This window comes from Dipodomys spectabilis, unplaced genomic scaffold, assembly GCF_019054845.1.
Source record: "Dipodomys spectabilis isolate Male_0828 unplaced genomic scaffold, ASM1905484v1 ptg000274l, whole genome shotgun sequence".
Classification (NCBI taxonomy): Eukaryota; Metazoa; Chordata; class Mammalia; order Rodentia; family Heteromyidae; genus Dipodomys; species Dipodomys spectabilis.
In genome coordinates this window covers 2861292-2872034 of record NW_024870951.1, presented here as the reverse complement: position 1 = coordinate 2872034, position 10743 = coordinate 2861292, and the positions used below count along the sequence as shown (strand labels likewise).

The following is a 10743-nucleotide window of genomic DNA, read 5'->3' as shown; positions in this document are numbered from 1 at the left end:
TAAAGTTTCTATAAACTCTGAAATGTACATACTTACTAGTATATGCTACTAGAAATACTATATACTTTATCAAAAAATTTTATGACCTGCCAAACAGTCTTAATTTTATCATATATAAATAAATTCCAAAAATAAACATATTTAAATCATTAAAACTTTTAACAAACCTTAACATTTGCTGCAATGATCACTATGACAGGTGCCTTGTGTAGAATAATTGAATTCCTCTTCCTACACATCTCATGAACAACAAATACCTGGAATTATTTTGTTTTTGCCATGTCAATCTTGACTTTAGTCTTAAATGTGTGCTTATGTAAGAAATAAATGGTTCTAAAATTTCACAATTCTTTTGAACTTACTTTTTGTTGAATTGTCTAGTTTAAGAAAATCAATTACACTTTATATATACAATAATGTTCTGTGCTCAATTTGGCTGCACATACACTAAAATTGGAACATACAGAGAAGATTAACATGGTCCCTGCAAAAGGATGACACGCAAATTAGTGAATCATTCCATACTTTTACAACAACAGATGCTGGAAGGGATGTGGCCAGAAGGGAAGCCTACTGCATTCTTGGTGGGAGTGTAAACTTGTTCATCCACTTTGGAAAGGAGTTTGCAGGTTCCTCAAAAGACTCCACATAGAGCTCCCCTATTACACAGCAATCCCACTTTTGGGCATTCCCCTAAATGATCAGAAACAAGTCCATACTAAAACTACCACCACAACAATGTTTATTGTAGCATTATTTGCCATAGCTAAGATATGAAACCAACTCTGATGTCCCTCAGTAGAAGAATGATCAAGAAAACATTCTGTGTGTGTGTGTGTGTGTGTGTGTGTGTGTGTGTGTGTGTGTGTGTGTGTGTGTGTATGAGAATGTAAACTTACACAACCACTTTGGAAATCAGTCTGGTGAGTCCTCAGAAAGCTAAATATTGACCTTCTTTATGGCCCATTCATACCACTTCTAGGCATCTATTCTGAACAACAGGTACTAATATTCAAGGACACATGCACCTCCATGCTTATTGCAGCACTGTTCACAATAGCCAGGATATGAAAAAAAATCATATGTACCACCAGAGATGAGTAAATCCAAAAACTGTGGTAACTATGCACAATGGAATATTTTCCATCCATTAGAAAGGACAAAAATAATGGCATTATTAAGGAAATCAATCAAGCTACAGGAAATCATGTTGAGCGAGGTAAGCCAAAAGCAAAGAGACGAACGGCACATGGTCTCCATGATAAGTGGATGTTAAATCCAAAATGTAAGGTGATATGAAAAAATTAACAACACTTAAGAAGCCAAGAACTTCCACTCATCTGGTCGAATCACTACTAAATAACCCCATTTTGCTGATCATATGTGCACACTGAAGGGAAACCAGAGGACGACACAAGACTAGAGAGAATCAGGGAAAAACATACAATAGTGGGATCCATCAGCTGCACTGGACATTGACCAAAATAAACTAAGCAACTCCATGTCACTGAAGGGAGGGAGGGAACAAGTGGGAAAGAGGGAATAACTGACGCTATACAAAACAAAAAATATACATATTTCAAAACAAAAGAAGTATATATATATATGTATATATATATATGAAATAACTCTATTGCAAAGCTCATAGAACTCATAAATGTTGTAGACTATGATAGACAATTTGCTCCATCAAAGTTAGAATGTGTTTGTGACTTTAACTAAGCATCACTATCCCACAATATTGTGAAATTTGGGAACTTATGTAACCATGTAATCACAATAAAAACATTTGAAAAAATGATGTAGGTGGAAAACTAAGTTGCTCTAAAAAACAAAAAAGGAAAATGTTCTGTGTGTATATGTGTGTACAAACACACACTCACACATATACTATATATATATATACATATATATGTCTATATATTAATTCTATGCCTCCACCAGAAAGAATGACATCGCCCAATTTGTTAGGAAATGGAAAGTCTTGGAAAAAATTATATTAACTGATGTAAGCCAAGTCCAAAGAAACATAGGTCCCATGGTATCCCTTATTTGCAATAACTAGTATATGTCTGGGATAAGCAGAAATGTTGAAAAGTTTTGTGTATATGACTAAATAAGTTGATGTTAAGCTAAGTGACCCCCAAGATAGAGACACAATTTTTTATCTTTCTTGCTGTTGTTTCTCACATATTTATAATGTACAACGTGATTTTTTTTGTTTTTTATACGTTCCTCCCCAACAGTATAACCCTCGTTTTCACTTTATTTGATGTTGGTGCACCTGCATCTTGTATATACACTTCTCTAATTTGGGGAGGGAAAGGGAAAAAAACAACATGCTTAAATAGGAATACAGTTTGACCCATTTTATAACAATAGATGCACAAGACATTATTTTGAAAAACGAACTTTACAATTTAGGCTGGGGACATTGGGTGGGGCTTGGGGTTGTGAGGAGTGTACTTGTGGAGGTGGAAGGGAAGGAATGGTGGGGGAAAAACAAAGGAGGAGGTAACAAAGCTTGACAGGAAATGTACTTATTACTTTGCTCATGTTACTGTAACCCCTTTTGTACATTATTTTTACAAAAAATGTATAAAAATGTTTTGAGGTGGAAGAGTTTATTTTGCCTATTTTACCCATATATTATCATTAACAAAGAAATTAATGCAAAACACTGATATGAAGATATTTTGAAAAAAGTGAGTGTGTGTGAATTCCTGCGTGTTGGCATGCTCAGAGTTTGAAATCAGGGCCTCAAGATCTCGCTACGTCTTGCTCTCTAGATTGGTGAGCAACTATATAAGCTACATCTCCATTCCTGGCACTTTGCTAGTTCATTAAAATTTTTGAAAATAATCTCATGAATTTATTTTACCCTGATTGGCTTCCAAATGTTATCCACAGATGTTAGCCTCTTGAGTAGGTATCTCGAGTAGTTAGGATTACAGGTGTGACAAACCAGCACAAGGCTTTCAGAATAATTTTAAAAGTAGAAGAAAATTTACTTCACAGAGGCCTGTTTTATCATCTCCTAGTTTTAAAGCATTTTGGAGTGATTATATGTGAATTTTTTCATTCTTGAATTCTTAAAATACAGGAAGTGATGATATTTAAAAGATTTAGTACTTTGTAAAACCTATAATGGAACTATGGGACAGAAGAAATTTGCCTCTCTTTGGACCATAATTTATAAGCTTAGCTCTGTGCATAATAACCCAATGTCACAAACACAGTCTGTGTTGAAGACAAAATGTAACAGAAAACAATCACCATGGAAAATAATTGCTATGCTATTATTTCTTGGACAATATGAATATTGAATTGAGAGTACCAGAGAATGGAGAGAATTTATTTACCTTTTGTGTATTGCTGAAAGACTTTTGGAAATTTGACTCATTTCCTTCCTCACTGTGTGTCTTGGGCCATGCTCTTAGTGCCTTTAATTACAATTTTTCCAAACACTAAAATGGTAATAACATTAGCATCATAGCAAATATTATCTTAAGGATTAAGGGTCCTTAGGATGATGAACTCTTTTCTCATTCTTGTAGAGGCATTATCAGATGAGAGGAACTGTATTTTTGTTTGCTTACTTTCATTTATTCTTCAGTTTGAAATCTGAACTACTTAAAACCGAAAGAAACCAAAATTAGACAGGCACGCTTTGGAAAGAGCAATCAATGTAAAATAAAAGAAATACATATAGCTATGTAAAAGGCCTAACTAAATTGTTATATAGTTTCAAGCATAAACAGAAAATGATTTAAGCAATATCAAGTTATTGAAAATGTTAGGAGTTGCTTAATTTTTTCTTTTTACTACCTTGAATTAATTATTTTTTATAGAGACATTAAAAATGAGATTAACAAGATACTTGATTAAAAATGGACAAAAGTTTGAATAGACATGTTTTCCATAAACCCCTCTATATCAAAAGTGGGTTTACACAGTTGTGTTTAATATAACTTCTGTGCTGGCTTAATGCATTGTGAGCAGAAGTCATTAGAGAAATGTAATTCAAAATTACTATGATACTACTTTATAATTATTGTAACTCTTATCAAAAAAAAAAATCAAAGGAACCAGGTGTGGTGGTAAAGGTTTGTAATTCCAAGCATTTAGGAGGTTGGATTTCAGTCTTAAGCCAGTCTGGGGTACTGATGATAGTAAAAATTTGCCCTTTATTACCTTTTAAATAAAAGGTAATAATGTTGGTGAGAGTGTGAGGAAAAGGAAATTTTCTACACTCTTGGTCAAAATACAGGTTAGTATTCTCCTTGTAGAAAGTAGTATGAAATTTTTTAAAGAAATCATAGTTGAAATACCATCTGACCCACCAATCATGTGATTATTTCTCTCCGGGTAACTCGTAATATATCTGTAGTTCATTGTTATTCACATTATTCACAACAACAGCCAAGATATAAATCGAAGTTCAGTGTTCAACTACACTAATAAAGCAACTCTGGTACATGCACAAATATCTTTTTCTGTTTCACCCTTAAAAAAACAAGAGACTTCTCCCATTAGCCACAACTTACAATGACCTGAAAGATGGATTCGAAATGAAGAAAAATGTTATGTTCTGATCTTTGTAAACACATACACACTCACACACACACACACACACACACAATCCTCAAACATTAAGACAGAATTTTTTTTTTAAAGTAAAGCAAAGTGGAACTTCTGGGGCATTTAGTTCAAAATGCATAAGATACTAGATATACATTATGACCAGGTATAGAGTTGTAGTGTACAACATGAGGATACAGGGGACAATATTGGCCTTACATAGGAATGAAGCTAAGTAAGTAGGAGTTGTTCTTCCTAGTAGTGGTTACTCTTTTAGTTGTTCTTCCTTCAATAATGGATGAGATGAATGTAATTCTTTAAGTATACCTGCCTATTTTCAGAAATAATAACAAACAATATAGCAATAATGTTGCACACTCAACATAGAACAAAATGTCAAGTTAAAATACATGAGATTATCCTTGATGTAAACTAATTAATACAAATAAGGGAAACCATGGGACCTATGTTTCTTTAAGTCTGGCTTACTTCACTTAATATGATTTTTTCAAAGATCTTCCATTTCCTTACAAATGAGGTGGTCACATTCTTTGTGAGGCAAGCATATTTTTCCACGTGTGTTTATCTGTAAGTGTGTACGTGTGTATGTGTGTGTGTGTCATTTTTGGTAAGTATTACTGTGGTACATAGTAGTATCTTTACTGTGGCCTTGTTTGTGATCACCTGGTTTTATGCCCAGAAGTGGGATTACTGGGTAATAGGGGAGCATTATTGTGTACATCAAGGATAATCTTATTAGATGAGCAGAATAGCTCAATAGCTATGTACATATGATCGTATAAGGTGATTCCAAGTTAAATGAACTCCAAGACATGTTCTTTGTTATTGTTGTTCTTAATGTACTATGTGATTTCTTTTTATCCTTTTGGGTTTTCCCCACCTATGATTAATCCCCTGTAGTCACTGTATTGGATTTTGATACCCTGGGTATTTTCAATATGTTGATCTGAACTAGGGAAGGGAAAGGAAAAAAAAAAACTAAATGGTGAGACAAAGGACAAAGGAGGAACCTATGCAACAGTAGTACTCAAAAGAAAATATTTTGTAAGTAAACTTGGGGGAGGGCATTGGGAGTGAAGAGGGAGAAAAATAGGAGTAATTTAGAAAAGAAATAAATTATTTACCTTACTTATGTAACTATATCCTATCTGTATATTACCTTGAAAATAAAATTTAAATAAAAATAAAATAAAATATATGAGAGCAGCAATACAGGAGATGGGAGTGGGGGAAATACTGTAGTATCATAGAGCAGAACAGCTGTGGAAAGCAGTAATTTTACATTAACATAGCAAGTAATAAACTAGCATACAGATTTTCAGCTTCATGTCAATCATTAAAAAGGGAAAACAAAATGCACAATCAGCATACCAATAGAGATAAAATAGAAAACTAAACAATTAAGATGAAGCGATGACTTGGACCAAGAATAACAAATGACACAATTAGGAAACAAATAACAAGCTGCTGCGCTGGGAGGGTGGCTCAGTGGTAGAGTGCTTGCCTTGCATGCCTGAGGCCCTGGGTTCGATTCCTCAGCACTACATAAGCAAAAAGAAAAAAGCCAGAAGTAGTACTGTGTCTCAAGTGGTAGAGCACTAGCCTTGAGCTGAAATGATGAGGCACAGCACCCAGGCCCAGAGTTCAGGCCCCACGATCGGACCCAAAAAAAAAATAAAAAAAAAACAAGCTGCTAAGTTTAAAAATGATCACCCTTAATTCTATTGACTTGCTTACATCACAATTTGTTAGAAGTGTAATTCAAATCACAGTTTAATAGTATGTCATTTTAATAATAGTTTACTTATTATTGATTTCTTAATATTGAATGTTTAATACATAATTTTCATTTCAGCAGCTATAGAAAAGAAGAAAGTGAAAATAATTTTAATAATATATTTAATGAATTGTAAAATTGAGAAGCATTAGAATTTAAACAAATAACATATCATTATTGCTTCATTTCTGTGAGTTAATGTAATAATTCAAAGTGTATTCTACACTTAGCACTCATCTTAACATCAAATAATAAATTATTGCACATGACTCTTGGTATTAGTTGGAAGGGTTCATCACTGTGGTAAAATTCACACCACATAGTACACGAGGGTATGACCCCTCTCATATAGCTTAAATTGAGGAAATTTGATTTCTACATGCATGGTAAATTCTTGTCTAGGTGACATCTATAAAATTATTTACAATTATATAGATGAGGACTATTTCAGATAATACTTAAAAGTCAAATTCATTAATTAAATTTTTATTATTTCATACCAAATAAATATTTACAGAGAGACTGAATTTTTGAGTAGATGATGGTGTATGTGTGCCAGAATATACCTGTTAAGGCTTATTTTATATTCATGACATTGTTTCTAGAGTTGGATTTATTTGTCCATTACGGGTTAAGTGTATTATATTGGATCTATGAAAGTAAACTGAATGTTTATTCCATTAATCCTTTGTCTAATCCCTATATAAATTATCCATCTGTTTGAAGTAATGAAAATAACAACAGATAAAAGCAAGATAAATCAGTCTGTAGTAGACAAGTATTTACACTGTTATTTTGAAAGTTGTTCTTGTTTTACACTACAGAATATTCTTGGGAATATGTGCTCCAGGCTTGCCACAACTGAAGAATATTATGGTTTGATCTATCATAAGAGAAGGAAGGAAGGGGAAGCTTCCTTCCAAAAGTCTGATCCCAGGAATGTGATCTACTTTATGGTGCCTACTTGGAAATGAACATTTTTCACAGTCAACCTTGAAAAGCCATTTTGATAGACGACTTCTGTAAGTGGTTACAAAGCATTGTTGATGGCTTTGCAAGGATGCCTGATTGCCTCATTTTGAGACAATTAACAGGAATTTAGTCAGTTGTTCTTTGTATCTTTAGGAGAAAAACCCATTTACTCTAGGCCAGGGGATCACAGGGGCCCAGAGAAACTACTATCTTGAATAGTAGTCCTTGACATCTAAAACAACACACACACACACACACACACACACACACAGAGACACACACACACACACACACACACTCCATTAAGCACAGCCAGGCAGGGTTGCTATCACAGCCTAGATGAAATCAGGCAAAAAACAGAAGCTGAGAGTCATTTAGCTGATAACTAATATATTTTTTATGAGGTAGACTCAAATGAGACTCCAAAGAGAGGATCAGAAAGACTGATCAGAGAGACTAAAATTGGTCACACAAAGATTGGAAAGTAGAATTCCTTGTAGAACAAATAAATCATAGAAAGCTTGTGTATGTAAGAACAAGACAGAAGACCAAATTCCAGAAATGCACATTTTCTTAGAAGTCAGCTTAATCAATTATCAGTGCAAATCTTTGAATTCTTAAATATTTGACCACATGTGGGAGAGGTTGAAAAGAAAGAAAATTTCATCACTCTATTAGGAAGTCCAATATCACATTAGGAAGTAATCAAGCACAGATTTGTAATAAAAAGAGAAAACAATTATTCCAAATGAGGGTTTCATTTCTTTTGAAGTAAAAGTTCTTAAATTAGGTGCTAGCAATTATCATACAATTGATCCAGTCCCCCAGATGAGTTGATAATTGACTGCAGTATTCCCACATGAAGGAAAAGAGAAAATTTACAAATGTCTGATGAAATGAGGTGAAGATGAAGTGTTCTAATAGTAATATCTGAGGTTTAGACACTGGTGAAGAGGTGGATTTTCTTTTCTAAAAAGCCCCCATCTTTACCTGGTGCAGTTGCTCACAGCTGAAATCCTAGCTACTTAGGAAACTGAGATCTGAGGACTACGGTTCAAAGCCAGCGTGGGCAAGAAAGACCCTGAGACTATTATTTCCATTTAACCACCAGAAAACCGAAGTGGCACTGTCGCTCAAGTGGTAGAGCACTCAGCTTGAGTTGAAGAGTTCAGGGACAGTGCCCAAGCCCAGACTTCAAGCCCCTCAAACAACAACAACCAAAAATCTCCCCTTTATGGACTACCTTCATCTCTTCCTGAGATTCAACAAAGGAGCCATTTATCACCCATTACATTTAAGTCCTAATCTAGCTACTGCAAATAGATTGATTTGGTATCTTATATAAAACGGTTCATATTTGCGGAAACAAATACCAGGAGTGGTAACTTTTTCCAGTCCTTGAACTCTGGGCCTGAGCCCTGAACATGGTTATGCTGGTAGCTTTCATGTGAGCTTGTTTGTTGTTTATTGGATTACTGCCCATGAGGGGAATTACTCGGTCTTAAGGGAGATCTATACTTACTCTTTTCAGCAAACTCCGTACTGCATTCCACAGTGGTTGAACATGTTTAATTTCCCACCAACAGTGTAATGGAGTTCCCAATTGGCTACATCCATGCCAGCATTTGCTATTGTTAGTTTTCTTAGTAATGGCCATTCTAACGGACAAGGTAGAATCTGTCTTGTTTACTTATAGATTTTTATGCATCTTCTAGCTACAACAAACGAATGAATCCATGAAACCTATATTGCTCTGATTCTGCATTCCTTTCTCTTTTCTCTTAATATAATTTTCCCAAACCTTTCATTTTTCTTACCACTGGTGAAAATGAAAAGTAATCTTTCTGATGGGTGAATATAATTCCATTGTGTGAACGTGTGTGTGTGTGTGTGTGTGTGTGTGTGTGTGTGTGTGTGTGTGTGTGTGTGTGTGTGTTTGTGTGTGTAAGATGACTATAGGCCAATGAATTCATTTCTAAGCATGCTGTTTCATCTGTAATTTTGTAATTCCATATTATAGTTGCATTGCTTTCTCTTCTACAGTGAAGAATATTGTTGGGATTTTGATGAGTATTGCATTGCCAATTGTTTATGGGAAGTATTGCAGTTTTCAAAATGTTAATTCTTCCAATCAGAAATACTGAATGACTTTCTATTTCCTTGAATCTCCTTCAATTTCCCTATTTATATTTTTTAAGTTTTCACATACAGGTCCTTCACAATTTTAGTTCAAGAATAATTCCTAGTTTTGTTGTTGTTGTTTTGTTTTGTTTAGATTTGATTTGATTTTAGGCTAGTATATATGAGGTTGTTTTTGGATTTCAGCGTGGATCTTCCCATTGTTGGTAACAGAAAAATTACTGATTCTTGTAGTTTTTATATCCTGCTACAGTGCTGAAGGTTAGCATCACCTTTACTAACTTTAGGGAGGAATCTACAGGGTCCTTTAAATATAGGGTCATTTCATCTGCAAAAAGGGATAGTTTTACTTCTACCCTATCTTGATCTGCTTTATGTTTTTCTCTTGTCTATTGCTCTTGCAAGAAAGTCCACTACAATATTGAAGAGTAGTAGAGAGTGGACATCCTTTTCTCATTCCTCATGTTAATGTCTTCATGCTTCCACCCTTAGGTCAATGCTAATTATCTCTGTCATATACATACTCAGTTTAATATTGAGGAATGTTCCATGCATTCCTAGGTTCTTAGAACTTTTAATCATAATGGGGTATTAGAGTTTGTTAAAAGCTATTTCTACATCTCTATTGACTATCATGTGTTTCTTGTCCAGGTTCTGCTGATGGTTTGTATTATGTTTATTGACAAGAATATTGAATCAAATAGTATCCAAAATGAATCCTATTTGATCATACCATATGATTTTTTGTTAGTTGCTGAAATTGATTAGTGAGAATTTTATTAAGAAGTTCTGCATTAATGCTTACCAAAGAGTTTGGTTCATAGTTGTCTTTCTGTAGTGAGTCCCTATGTGATTTGAGGAGGAGTCTAATTCTAGCTTCTTAAAATGTGTTTGATAATGTGTTTCTCATAGATACTAGATGGACGCATCTTGGTTTTTGATACTACTATCTAATCTATGTCTTCTATTTGGAAATTTAAGTCCATTGATATTGAGAGTTCAGACAGAAATATCTGATAAGTTCTGTTATGTTATACACCTGTTGTTAGGAGCTGTGTCTCATCTACTCTTAACATATTTACCTTTTTCTCTGGTAGGGAGCATTTTATATAACCAGTTCCTCTTCTTCTTGATCTCCTCTATGTAGGATATATTTGATTATATTTTATCCTGATAATTTGATGGAAATACGTTGTTTCAAGTTTTCTTTGTCATGAAATATGTTTATATATCCTTTAAATGTAAAGGAGAGT

At 34.1% G+C, this 10743-nt stretch overlaps 1 non-coding gene across 1 annotated transcript; it reads left to right on the top strand.

Moving 5' to 3' along the window:
• Positions 1-423: 423 nt before the first annotated feature.
• LOC122126304 lies at positions 424-529 on the top strand. Its single transcript, XR_006150886.1, has one exon. It is a non-coding gene; the product is annotated as a U6 spliceosomal RNA (small nuclear RNA).
• The last annotated feature ends 10214 nt before the right edge of the window (positions 530-10743 follow it).